The sequence below is a fragment of the Marmota monax genome, unplaced genomic scaffold (assembly GCF_021218885.2).
Source record: "Marmota monax isolate L192 unplaced genomic scaffold, Marmota_monax_Labrador192_F-V1.1 WCK01_AAM20220418_F8-fsc00071, whole genome shotgun sequence".
Taxonomy (NCBI): Eukaryota; Metazoa; Chordata; class Mammalia; order Rodentia; family Sciuridae; genus Marmota; species Marmota monax.
In genome coordinates this window covers 1554235-1568067 of record NW_026695217.1, presented here as the reverse complement: position 1 = coordinate 1568067, position 13833 = coordinate 1554235, and the positions used below count along the sequence as shown (strand labels likewise).

At 43.6% G+C, this 13833-nt stretch overlaps 1 protein-coding gene across 1 annotated transcript in view; it reads right to left on the bottom strand.

The window, feature by feature from the left end:
* The window catches only part of Adarb2 (adenosine deaminase RNA specific B2 (inactive)), a 489843-nt gene that overhangs the window by 321143 nt on the left and 154867 nt on the right, over positions 1-13833 (bottom strand). The window lies entirely within an intron of this gene.

Genomic DNA, 13833 nt, shown 5'->3' with positions numbered 1-13833 from the left:
GAGACCTGTAACCTCATCAGTGGATTAATCCATTTGATGAATTGGCAAATTGAATGGAATACTGGGTGGTAACAGTAAGCAAGTGGGCCATGGCTGTAGGAGGTGCGGCACTGGGATATGAGGTGTCCCCCAAAAGCTCATGTGTGAGATAGTGCAAGAATGTTGAGAACTGAAATCATTGGGTCATGAGAACCTTAACCTAATCAATGCATGAATCCACTTAAGTGGATTAACTGGGTGGTAAATGAAGGCGGGTTGGGTATAGCTGGAAAAGGTAGGTCATTGGGGGCATGCCTTTGGAATTTAGATTTTATCTCTGGTGAGCAGAGCTCTCTCTGCTTCCTGGTTGCCATATCCTGAGCTTCTTTCTGTACCATGTCTTTCTAACACAATGGCCTTACCTCAGGGTCAGAGCTATGGAGTTGGCCATCTAAGGACCAAAACCTCTGAGACTGTTAGCCCCAAGTCAACTTCCCTCCTCTATGTTGTTCTTCCTAGGTCTTTTGGTCACAGTGATGAAAAAGCTAAATTGACTTTATCAGTATAAAGATAAGCAAGTATCACTGTGTTGAGTGTGGGGTTGGAAGGCATGAAGTAATTAGTATTTCTTTTTCCTTGTATCTGATGGGCTTATTCCCAATTTAAACACAGAGCAGACTTAGCAAAAACAAAGTTGGAGAACACACCCAGGCACCTCTTCCTCTTCCCACCTGGGGAGCACACAGTGTTGCTCAGCCAAGAAACAGTAGAGTGGAGGGAGGGTCGTGGGGGGCAGAGATCCTTTCTATTCTGTGAGCTTATTATAGCAGGTGTGTCTTTGATTCTGTTCTTTTGCTTTCAGTGTGTATCCACGGAATCTTGAGCTTTTCTTAATAATATGAGTTTATAATAGAGGAGATTCCCTCCCCACAAATAAAAAAAGTCCCATAATGTTTTTAAGAGTCTAGAAAAGACTTAAAGATAAGCACTTGTACATAAACAACCAAAATATTCTACACACCCAGTAGAGCCAAAAAGATTTATCTCTCTTCAAGTGGGTCTGAAAATCTGGCCCCTTCTCCAGCACCCCACCCTTGCAGGCTTCACCAGAAACGCTTCTTACTACAGGCTCAGCTGACCATGGAGCCCATTCTCTCTGTACTCAGCAAATGCACGACTTTATTTGATTTGTTTTCCTCTTCTTATTTCTGATCAAATTTTCAAGCACCTCTTTGTTGCTTTGTTCTCACTGAATTTCCTGGAAGTGCTAACCTGAAAGTACCATAGAAATGCCTTTCTTACTGTACCTTTGGCCTGAGAATGGTGAATGGCAGCTATTTTCTAAGAAAGCTCATTCTTTGAGACATTCAATGCAATGGTACTGATTTTGCTTGGCTCTAGAAACCTCCAAGGAACCATAGGTCTTTGAAAACCAAGAACGAGTCAAAACATTTTCCAGAATGACTTGATGAAAGTGTGCATACACTCTATTGTTGATTAAAACCTAGCAGCTCATGTGGTCCAAGACACCTTTCTTTACCTAAGATCTGAAGACAGGCACCCCCAGTATCCTTCAGGTAGGTCACAGTCACACAGGCTCACGTGGAACAGTCTTAATGGAATGTACTTGAAGCAATCCTGTGGCTTCAGAATTACATGGTTTGATTGTGGAATTTGCTTACAGGGTCTTTAGATTGAGGAGCACATTGGGCAGATACATTGACTATGCAGATAAGAAAGCCCACAGAGGGGTTATCCATTCTTCCAAATGGATGAAAGAGAACTGCTGGTTTACTTCTGGATGGTTTTGCACAGAACTCAGAGCAAAAAAGAGCAGATCATTAAAATTTACTGTATTTTTAAAATATAAGGATGAGTAGGAAAAGAGCTGTTATGGGCTGACTGTGCCCCTTCCCAATGTATTTGTTGAAGTTGGAATCCCCAGGACTTCACGATATGAGTGTTTGGAGATAGATAGGGTGGTTTACTGGTAGACTGGAGGCCATAGGGTGGGCTCCTGTCCACTCTGGCTGGTGTCCTTGCAAAAGGGGAGATTAGATACAGAAAGACAGAGGGTGACCATTTGAGGACACAGAGAGAAGATGACTCTCTACTAGGCAAGGAAAGCGACTGAGAAGAAACCAGTTCTGCTGACTTCTTGATGATCTCGATATTGAATTTCTGGCCCCCAAAACTGTGAGAATAAACTCCTATTGTTTACATCACCAGCTTGTGGTACTTAGTTATGATGACCCTAGGAATGGAACACAGGGTCCAACATAAGAATTCTCACCCCTGCTTTGAGATAGAAGGTACTTGGCAGCTTAAGTCAGAGAAGTGGAACTTTTCTAACCCTTTCCAGGTCTAGGAAGCCTGCATAGCCACTGGGGGGCTCTGCGTTTGTCCTTCTGGGATGCCCTTTTCTCTGTTCCCACTAATTTATTTTGTTAGTTGATTTCTTTTTTTCTTTTGTGGTGCTGGGCATTGAACCCAGGGCCTTGTGCCTGCCAGGCAAGTGCTTTACCTCTGAGCCAGAACCCCAGCCCTCACTAGTTGACTTTTGAAAATAAAAGATGGAATATGTAGGAATCTAGATAGAATAATCTTCCCTTTATTGACCCAGTCAGCAGAATGGATGTTTCTGCTTCAAAGGAGCCTTCCCCTTTAGGACATATTAATGAAATCCATGTGGACATTGATGCTCTGTTTACCAAAGAATTTGAGGGTGCTAAACATGAAAATCTTAGGCTTCACCTCCTGATTCAAGATAGTTTCCGGTGCCAGATGCAGGGTATCTGCAAGTCAAAGTATACTTAGAACATTCATATGCAAAGTGAAAAGGGCAATATTCACCAAGACTTCCACTTCCTGTGGTCTCAGCCTCAGTAACCTGGGAGTTATGGGAAGCAAGTTGCATAGAATTTTAAAGCTATAGTTGGACCATGAAGAAGAACAAATGAATGATCGGATTTCACTCTTCCATTCATTTTTAAAGAGAAAGCACTTTGTTTAAGCCAACACCTTCTTTCTTTCTTAGTGTCAGTGCTGTTTGGTCATGTTCTTTTGGTGAAATTCAAACAGCCATGTCTGTGTCAAATACATTTTCTCATTGGTAGTAGGCTTCAACAAGGCCAAGCACCCAAATATTCTTTTTTGAAAATCCAAAAGCCTAAAACGATTATTCATTACTTGTCAATGAAAGAATACTATGATGATGGTCAGTCAAGTCTACGTCAGCCAAGTAAAGGAGTGACTGTTCCTTCATCTCTATCCACCCCTCCTTATAGTGGACACCATGATGTGCCCACAGTCCTTATGCCAACCTATGTCCCTGGCTGCTCTGGCATTTCTAGTAAGTCATGCCTTTAGGTCTACAACATCACCAAACACGGATCTTACAAACTTCTATTATTAGTAAAATCTATTCTTTTTTGCAATGAGATCTTACCTATTAATTCAGAAATAAAACAAGTAAAAGAAGAGAAAGAAGGGTCTCTTCAGGAAGTAACCTGTGGATACCCCAGCCTTGGGGATCCAGTCAGCACTTGCAAACCTTCCTCCCAGCCTCTCTCTCTCTCAGGGGCAGGATAGGCCTGGGAGGAGCAAAGACCTGGAGTGGGTTAAACCTGACAAGGGACCTGCAGATCTGGCAGCAGTGGACTTGTCTGGGAAATGAGGTATCAAATAGATGAATTTGGAAAAACTGGGGCTAAGCTATTTATTATTTAGTCACTCATTTGGCAAACATTTGTAAGGATTATTGAGGCAGAAATGACATAAATCTCAGAGTCTGTGCCAATTTGCTCTGGGGACGCTCAGGGACAGAGTGGGGAGAAGATTACAGCCCAGAACACAGAGTTCCCTGTTGGAGACACTGCTCTATTGACAGGGAAGCGTCCTGTTGTTGGAACCCACCACGAAGAGCAGATGACAAAACAGATGACCGGATGCTAGAGGGGCCACAAGTGACCAGCTCTCACACTGAAAGGGCTGAGGCACATGGTCTGGGGGGATGGTATGGCCTCTAGAGGGAGCCTGAGAGTGGAGGGCATGGGGGTGGTGGGTGCACACCCTTTTCTGACCATGGATAGAGTTTTTCTAAGGTGGCAGAAGACTTCTCATGGGATCCGGAGCTTCCTGCCTCATAACTGATCACAAAACACTCTTATCTATGCTAAGAAGTCACTGGCCAAAAGGATTGAAAGGCTGCTCTGGAATATGTTTCCCTAAAGGTGGCATTGCAGACAGTCCCTAGGGTGGCCCTCACAGCGGAGGGTGGTGGGCTAAGGCTGTGGGTTAAGAAACTTTCATGTTGAGACTGTGCTCTGAGGCTAGTTGTGCTACATGCCACACAGTTTCCAAGGCACACACAGACCCAGGTCCCCCTGCTGCACTGCCAGTGACAGAGACATGATCAGCAGATGTACTGCGGGTGCATCCACTTGGGTGAGTGAAGGGAGGTGGGAGGCAGAGTCGGGAGAGCTCAGGTTGGGTTGCATGCAGCCCTGCACACCGTGATGGCAGGACCAGGCTTGGTGTGCTGCCTGCAGATGTGGGCAGTACCGAGAAATGGGCTGCTGTTCTGCCTGGTGCTTGGTCAGGGAGGTACAATGTATCAGGGACACCTTTCTTCAGTAAAACAATGAACTGCCGAGAGGAGGAAGAATGAGAGAGAGAGAAAGGCTTTATACCCACTCTGAGGCCAGATAGCATCCTTTGAGTCAGACCTGGTTCAGCCAGATATTTTTCTCCAGGGGGAGTAGTATAGATGCATGTGATATAGGCAGATATTTTTATTGACCTACATTTTCTATATTTGTTTTGGTTTTTGCTTCCCATGCAATGGAACCATTAATTAGTTCATTATTTAGTTGCTCATTCAGTAAACATTTTTAAAGATTTTTGAGGGAGAAACTGTACATAAACCTTAGGGTCTGTGCCAATTGCTCTGGGGACAATCAGGAACAGAGTGGGAAGAACAGTCCAGCCCACAGCAGAGAGTTCTCTGTTGGAGATGCCGCTCCCTTGACAGGAATGCATCCTGTCCTCACAGCCTGGTGAGACAGAGCTGTGTTGCACACATTATCTAAATGCTATCAGACACCAGGTGGCCAATAACATTGGGAAATTACTGCTTTAATCATTAATTACCAAATAAATGTCACTTTGCTGGTACAATATATGCAGTGATTTCTGTCATAAATTGACATCTGTAAGTCATAAATTGCTTAGTTTTAGCTGCTTTTAATTGCTAAAATTTCCCAAGCTACATGGTGCACTCGTTTTGGATCCGGTTCAAACTTCTCTGGCACATGGGCACATTTCTGAGAACTGGCAACCGGCGACAAAAACATTGGATTCTGATGGTTTCAACAGTTCGAGTTACCAGATTTCTCACAAAAGCATTTGGCCTAATCATGGGAGAGAGGATTCAGTGGAAAGCAAGAAGACCCTTTAATCAGAGAGGAGATTCTAGCAGGTCTCACGCAAAGTATGCAGTTCCCACTGTGGAAATGGAAATCAAAGGGAGAGGACTCTCTGATCGACTGGAGTAGGCAGCATCGTCTTCACATTGTTCAGAAGCATCCTGGTTTCTGCTGTTTGATTTCAAACAAGTTATTCCTAGAGGAACCCACAGTCCTTTCTATCCAGAAGCCTAAAAATACATGCTTTTGAGAGAACTGACATAGTAGGTTAAGAATAAAAAAGGTATCTGGAGCACAGGCTGAAAAAAAAAAACTTACACTTTTCTTCTAAGCAAAGAGACGATGGCAGAAATAACAAGCTGCAGATCTATATACGCGTTTCCCACTTCCTCAAACACGAATCCCACTCATCTCATTTGTAAATGAAATCTGTATTCACTTAGAATCAATAGAGTTTTGAAAACTGTACAAATGATAGGCAAAGGGACCTTGGAGACTTGTGGCTTGGGATGTAATAGGAGGCTGTGCTGGCTTGGAGCCTGCCACACTGGGTCCTTCTCTCCCTGTGCCTGGTTCTGCTAGCTTCTTAGGTGGCCCTGAGTCCCTGGGACTCTGAGAGGGTACAGAAGCTAGGATCTGGTCCCTCCTGGGTGCCTCAGCTTGGTCTCAAGAGGTCATGCATCTTTATCCCTCTGGTCTTAAAGGACCGTGCCCTGGATCTGTCGCTACTGGTGGCCCTAGGCTCTGGAGTCCATACCCTATCTTCCCTCCTCCCTCTAAGCTGAGGATTTGGGGGCTTCTACCTTCCTTGTCGTTTTCTTTGGACGTCCCAGCCCTTTCCTTGCTATGGAATCAATTCTCTCTCATCTGAACACCCAGAAATTTTGTTCCTGGTTGGATCCTGATGGAACCATCAATGTTTTTTCTCTTTCCTGATATATAGCAGAAATTAAAACTTCATTTTGGAAATACAAGCTGAGAACCTCTTTCCTGCCCTTCACTGTCTTTCCATTGATGGCCATTCCTCCAATTCTAGGCTCTACCTGCTCTAGCAGGTCCCACTTTCTCCCCCAACATAGAAAGTGGCTTCAGAACATTGTTCTCCATAACACCCAATGGTGCTTAACTCTCTCTGAGTGCTCCATAAACCTTCTCAAATTTGAAGCAACATGTGTTTCTAAGTCTGTCTTGCATCTTGCTTTGAAAATAACTTCTATATTACAAAACTAAAGGGAGGTTTATTTTAATAAAATTGGTAGCTTAATTATCCCTCTTAACAATAGTGGGGGCTAATAATATTTTAGGGAACCTGTCATCTGTGAATTCTTTTTTTTTTTTTTTTTTTAAAGAGAGAGTGAGAGAGAGAGAGAGAGAGAGAGAGAGAGAGAATTTTTTTAATATTTATTTTTTAGTTATCAGCGGACACAACATCTTTGTTTGTATGTGGTGCTGAGGATCGAACCCGGGCCGCACGCATGCCAGGCGAGCGCGCTACCACTTGAGCCACATCCCCAGCCCCACATCTGTGAATTCTTGAAATGAATGAGATGCTTGTCTCTAGAAAAGATAAGTGAGTGTGCACTTGTCAGAAGTACAGGATGGCAAATGGGCTTGATTAAGAAACTGAGACCCCATTTTAAATATGCTAGGACTCAAAGGCGGAATTTACAGTTTTGTAAAATCAAGTATGTTGTGCACATTAATGAAATAATGGAAAGTATTTAAAATTGGAACTTGCTCCTTTTCCTTGTCTGTGTTTTATATTCTAGATTAGCAACTCTCAGAGGATCCCAAATCCTTTGATTGTCTCTATAGCATTTAATATGATTAATTCACAGGATGAGAGAGAGAGAGAGAGAGAGAGAGAGAGAGAGAGAGAGAGAGAGAGAGAGAGAGAGAGAGAGAGAGAGAAAGGTCCTGTGGCTCAACTTTAGCAGAGGAAGCAAGTGGAGTGGCCTCAGGGTAACAGGGCTGGTCCTGCTCTCAGCCTACAAGGAACATCTACAAAGAAACCCTCCTCTTCACCATTTCTCCAGAAGGTTTCTGTAAAAGGGAACACACCCTTTTCTTGAGAGTGTTTTATAAAAGAGAAGTGGCAACATGCACTGTTTAGGATCTTTGGATTTATGTTTTCACTTTTGTGGATGAAGAGATTCTCAGTCTTGTCGGAGGCTGATCCCAAAGTCTGGTCCCCAAAGCATTCCAACTTCAACATTTTCTCTAAGTATTTCTTCACCCATTCTCTACTGGTGCTTCCCAAACTTCACTGTGAATTCAAATAATCTGAGATCTCATCAGTGATGATCTTGATTCAATATCTGGAGTGGGTCCAGGAATTTGTGTTTCTGTCAAGTTCCCAGGTGACTGTGATGCTGTGATGCTAACGATTGACAGACCATATTTGAATCCTGTAACCAGCCATCTGTGAACTGGAACCTGAAGACCTGTGCTCTCTCCTGTATTTGTGAACAAAGTTGTTCTGGAACACAACCATGCCCAGAATTGAATTCCCTCAGCCCTTCTACCCTCTAACTACAACCCCTGCTCTTTGGAAGCCCTTGCCCTCAGACAGCAGCTCTCTGTCTAAGAATTTCTGTACATTTCCTTTCTATGGGTAAAAGATTGTGGCACCCGGAACATTGCCTCCAGTTACCTCCATTCCTATCCTTATTTTTGGTGATCTCAATATTCATGAAGGTAATAATTGATCTTTCCTTTATAACATTTTTACCTCCAGAAATTTGTCCTTCATCTTTCTTTGCTAGTCTTTTCCCATGATCATTCCCCTGAACCTCTCTCCTTTAAAACCTCAGTTTTAGGCATCCCACTTTCCAAATTTCACCTCTTTATTTTTTATACTATTGGCTTCAACAATTCCCTCTGCATCCCATCCCCCATCCGCTGGGCCTACTGTCCTTCCTCTGTGGCCACCTGTCTGTTGGTGTCTGTTCAGAACTCACTCTGGATTCCCAACCCCCTAGCTGCTCTGCTCCTCCATAATGCTCACCTGGAACAACCCCAGCCTTGGAGTGACCCCAGCCTTGGTTGGCTCCAACTCACAGCCCATTTCAGGTCTGCACCTGAGCATTTGAAATGTGACTGGACAGAAGCAGTGAACGTTGCCAGCTGGTGCCACCTACAATTCACAGCATGAGCCTCAAGCAGCTCCTCATGCTTCTCATCCATCCAACCATAATCCCATTTTTTGGAAGAACTATTTTTACAATTTCTCCTCTCTCCATTCACATCTCCTTGTCTTCCTCATTCTTAGCTCTTATTAATGCTTTTTAAAAATTTTATTGGGAGAACATCAGCATCCTCCCACACCTGCAGCTGCATCCACCCTCAACCTCTGCTGTGAAACCCTGGGAGAGCCTTCGCCCCCTAGGACTCCACCCTAAGCCCACTCCCTGTATGCAGATGCTGCCTCCTGTCCTTTCTCATCACCTCTAGGCTTTCTCTTCCTTTCATACCTTCTTGCTCTGGCATCATCAGCTTTTATTTTTTACTAGAAAATTCTATGAATGTAAAACTTCCCATCCAAAGTTCACAGATGACTTCCTTGATCTCACAGATTTTCCTGCTACCGAATTTTGTAAAATTTTGAAGAATTCATTTCCTTCCATTCTTTACTGAACAAAATCTGATGAGATTTTTTTTTCCCCCAACCATCCTACCCAAGACTTCATCATTCTGGAAATTTAGCAGCCATTTGGCATTCCTTTCCTGAAGCACCTGCTTCTCCCTGCTTCCAGAAACTGCTCTCTTGGCTTTCCTTCTCTCTCCCTGGCTGTTCCCTCTGGTCTCCTCGGATGGATCCTTCTTCTCTTCTCTGTCTCCCCAGATGTGGACTGCTGGGTCTCATAGCAGACCTGAGCTCTCTGCTCTTCTTTCCCAACACTGGTTTCTTAGATGACCTCATCAGTTGTGTGGTTTTAAATTTTATATAGAATTTTGAATATTGTCCACTGCTAAGTTTTTATCTCCATGGATGGACTCCATGGAGGTTTTAACCTTCCCTGATTCCTAGATCATGTAAGTACTGCCTATTCAATACTCAATTCGGCTACTGAGGACGTTGATTTTAGAATCTTCCCCTTTGTAGTCTTTCCCTGACAGTAATTAGGGGTTCCAGTCACCCTCAATTTCTCCTTTATTCCCTCCTGTCAGTTCTTTCCCAGAGAGCTGCTCCCAAACTTATCCCTTCCTGTCACCTCACACCTTGTCTAGAACACCATCTTCTCTTATCCACATAGTTTGTGGTGAGTATTTGTGGATGATGTCTTTCAAGAAGAGCGCGGCAGCGTTTCCAGCTCCACGTTCTCCTCCAAATCCTCACCACACACCATCAAGAGCTGGGGGTCCAACTTCTCTCTCCGAGAACCTGGCAGGTCTTTTCCAGAGCCTTGCAAACAGAATGGGCTGCAGTGCGGACGTGTACTGCCAAGCCCCGGGCTGGGTTGTACAGTTGTTTTGACCCCCACCTGGTGCTCACTGTCTTGTGTCACCCCGCAAACAAACTGCCATATTCTAAGGAAGCCCAAGCCACATGGAGGGGCCAACTTGGAACCACAGCTCAGGTCTCAGCCTCACCAGCTTCACCACTAGACCTGGCAGTGAACTTGGCTTCCAGGCACCCACAGATGTAGAGTGAAGATGTGAGCTGCCTGGCGCCTCTTGCTACCGAAACCCCATGGTTCCACCTCCCATCATTCAGGTTGTGATCATGCACTATCTTCTCAGAGAGGCCCCACCCAGGACCCTAACTAAACTCACATCTGAACCTTTCCTGGTCAGTGGTCAGCACATATCTCACTCAATTTTGTTTCAAAGCCACTTTTACTTCTTAACACAATATATATTTATTACCTAATTTACCCCACTAAAATATAAGTTTGATAATAATGAATACTTTGTCATCTTGTTCACACTTGAACTCAATGCCTAGCACACGTGTATCTGCTAAACATTGGATGTAACTGTTGCCAGCATTCCCAGTAACGAAACACTCGGCCCCCCTTCATGGGTGACCTTAAAACACAGAGACACTTGAGCCGCATGTATTATCCAAAGTCAGATGGGAAAGACAAAGTCTCCAGAGATAAATGCCAAACCTCCATTTGTCCCCACCAAGGACTCCATTGCTCTCTATAGAAATACACATCATTGTGGCATGGAAGGAAGGAAGTGGACAGAGTGAATTCTTTTTTTTTCTCCTATTCAACCTGTTCCTAATAATGTACCAGTGCTCCTGAAATGCTGATATATATTTATCATGAAGTCAAAACACGTCCTGGGATTCTGTAAGTGATCCCGGAGAGTCACCTAGAGGCCAGGTCCACAGTGGAGAGGCCTGGGTCCCAGGGACAGGAAGACTCTTCTTATGCCCTTGGCTTGTCCTAACACACAAATTCCCTAAGGGGATATGGCAAGTGTGCTTAGCTAACCTGACTGTCACTGGGAATCCAAATGCTCTCTAAGATTCTAGCCTGGATTTTGACAGAAGGGCCCGGGGAGCCTGGAGGGGGCTCCTGCAAAGTCAGTGGCGGTGTTGGGGATGACACCAGGAGAACCAAAGTCACACATAGCTACTTTCCTTGTTCCCTTGGGCAGAATCCAAATGATTTTAGGAATTTTAAGAAATTCCGTAGGATTCTTTATAGATTTGACAGTTCTTGTCATTTTCAAGTGGGAAATAACGACAGGATGAAAGCACAGAAAACAATAAAAAAGTAACGAACTACAGTTCTGCTTTCTTTGCTGGAGATAAGTGACTTCTCAGAGATGCTCCCACCTTCTAATTATAGAAGAGCTGGGTTTATCTTTTTTTTTAAATAAATATATTTTTTTACATGAAAATCTATTTAGATGAGGCATCCTACTGAGTGAATGCAGGCTAAAATCCATCGATTTCAGCAAATTGTTTTGGTATCTAAGGCAAAGGGAAAAACAGGAAGTTTCCTCTTCCCAAGGCCAGCCTGAATTGCTCATCTAATAAATCATGAGATCCCCAGTTCCTCAAGCCTCCCCTGCAGATCTCCCTCTGTGTGACTCATTGCAAGAGAGTGAGGCTGTGGTCTCTGACCTCTTCCTGTAGGCTAACCCATGAATGATAGACGAGGGTCTCCAGTACTGCTGTGAAAGCTATTTCTCCTCTAGGTTGAGGTTGGCCCAGTAAGAACAAAGCAATCCTCTGTATGTGTCTCACTGAAAATATTTAATGCTTATTTGTAGCGTTGATTTACCACATGTAAAACTTTCTTTCTCATTCCACAGACATGGTGGCCAGTGGCTGGGTCTGTCAGGAGTGGACCTCCTTCCTGTCCAAATCCCATGTGATTTCTGGTAGTGCCCCCTGCCCACTTGAGAGATTGCAGCTTTTGACCCAAAATACAAACATTATCCCTCTAGTCACTTGTCTCCTTCAAAGGAGAGTGCCAAGAAACTGTTCCTTTCTTCATTTTTGGCAATCCTACATTTTTTCCCCCAAGTTGCTACTCTGAAGACCAGGTACCATGAAATCCTAATTACTTTCCCTTAATAGCTGTACTCCTGAGAAAGTAAAGATATTTGAAAATAATAGACAGGGTTTGAGTGCTGGTGGAGAGGTTTTATAGGGAAGAAAAGACATCGCGTTCTTTTTGGATAACAAAGATTGTCATGTGTCTCAGTGATGTTTACTTCCCCATAGCAGAAGGCTGACTCAACCAGAGGAATCACTACTCTGATCATTAGTTAAAAAATTATTGCCACTTAATGAGATGTGGCTATTTGCATTCTAAACTGAAAGTTGAAAGCCATATGCTATTTGCTTTTGCATGTTTGCTTTATAACTGTTCTATGTTTTGTATATAACCATTATATGTATCTATGCAATTATTTTCACTGCTAAATTCTTAAAGTAGATTAATTGTAGATGGTTTTGCTTAAAATTTGCTTACAGCTAGATGAATATAACAGAAAGAAGAGTGGGGGACAGAATTCTGTGAAAAGAGAAGAGAGATCAGTTATAGTAGGGGAAGCAGATTGAGGGGGAGGAAAGAGAGACAGGAAATGGGAAGAACAGTGGGATGCAATTGACCAAACTATCCTATATACATTTATGATTATACCACAGGTGAATTTCACCTTTAGATATATCTATAAGGCACTAGTTAAATGAAACTATAAATAAAGAGAAGGAAGACCAGTCGAGTAGAGGAAGGGATGGAGGAAGGAGGAGTGAGGGAGGGAAAGGAAGATTACTGGGGAACTCAAGTGGAGTAAGATATATTCCATGCTGGTTCCCAGACCATGATTATATCAAAATGAACTTCAAAATTATGTATAACTGTAATGCACTAATAAAAAATATTTGCTTCCAGAAAATATACTTTCTTTTAAATTCTAAAGTCTAGCTAAAGTAATTTTTATGAATATAAAATGTGACTACGATTGACTTGAAAGCACTATGAAAATCAGCAGTGGAGATATATAAATATAAACACTCCTGTCAGGAAGGAGAATAAAAATCCTGGGGACAGAGGAATAAAATTTAAGTAAGAATTTTTAATTGTGTTCTATTTAGACTTCAGAGGGGGTATATAGAATTGTAGAATTTTAGAAAGTGAAGGACCGACCGGTGACATGAACTTTAGTGACCATCAATATTGCTTTGGTTACGGCAGGAGGAAGGGTCCTTAGAATAATAGTGAAATGAAGTCTGGAGCTCCTCCCTCAAGAAAAACAAACTCGCTCACAGATCCATGTGTGCCTGTGGAATGATGCAGTCCAGTCTTTGGAAAATTTTCCACCAGCTTGTGAATCCTGTTCTAAGGAACCTGACTTAGTGCTCTGCCAATGTCCTTTCTTTCGGTATCATTGAACATTGGGTACATGAATTCTCCATGGGACGTGACAGGTGGAGCCAGGCTCTCTCTGCCCTGGGTTCAGCCAGGCTCCATGTTTGGGCCTTTGCATCTCACCTCAGCTCCCTGCTCAGAGGTGCCCTTCCTGGTCCCTGTTCCAGAATCTACTAGGCATTAACCGCAGACCCTCCTTCCAGACCCACTTCGACCTGCCCAGTGTTGGGTCCCTCCACGACACCCACCGCTGCTCTGAAGAGAAATACAGAACACTACTAACATTCCTGTCCTGCAGGCCAGGCTAGCATGCCCAGTGATTTTATGTTTAGCTGTTTGAGCACTCACAAGACTCTTCTAGAAGCACTGCAGATACCCTCATCTCTCGCGGTGTTCCCGACTACACTGTGGGTGCTCAGCATCTTGCAGAGGGGGAGTGTGTTACCCTTTCTTCCTTACAGTCATACTCTTCTACAGGACTAATGACTGTCATGTGCATGGCAGGGGTGCAAACGCATTTGCTAAGCATTTTCACATGGGGAAACTGAGTCCCAGAAAGGCAAACTTCCCTATTTCTTAGCAGCAGA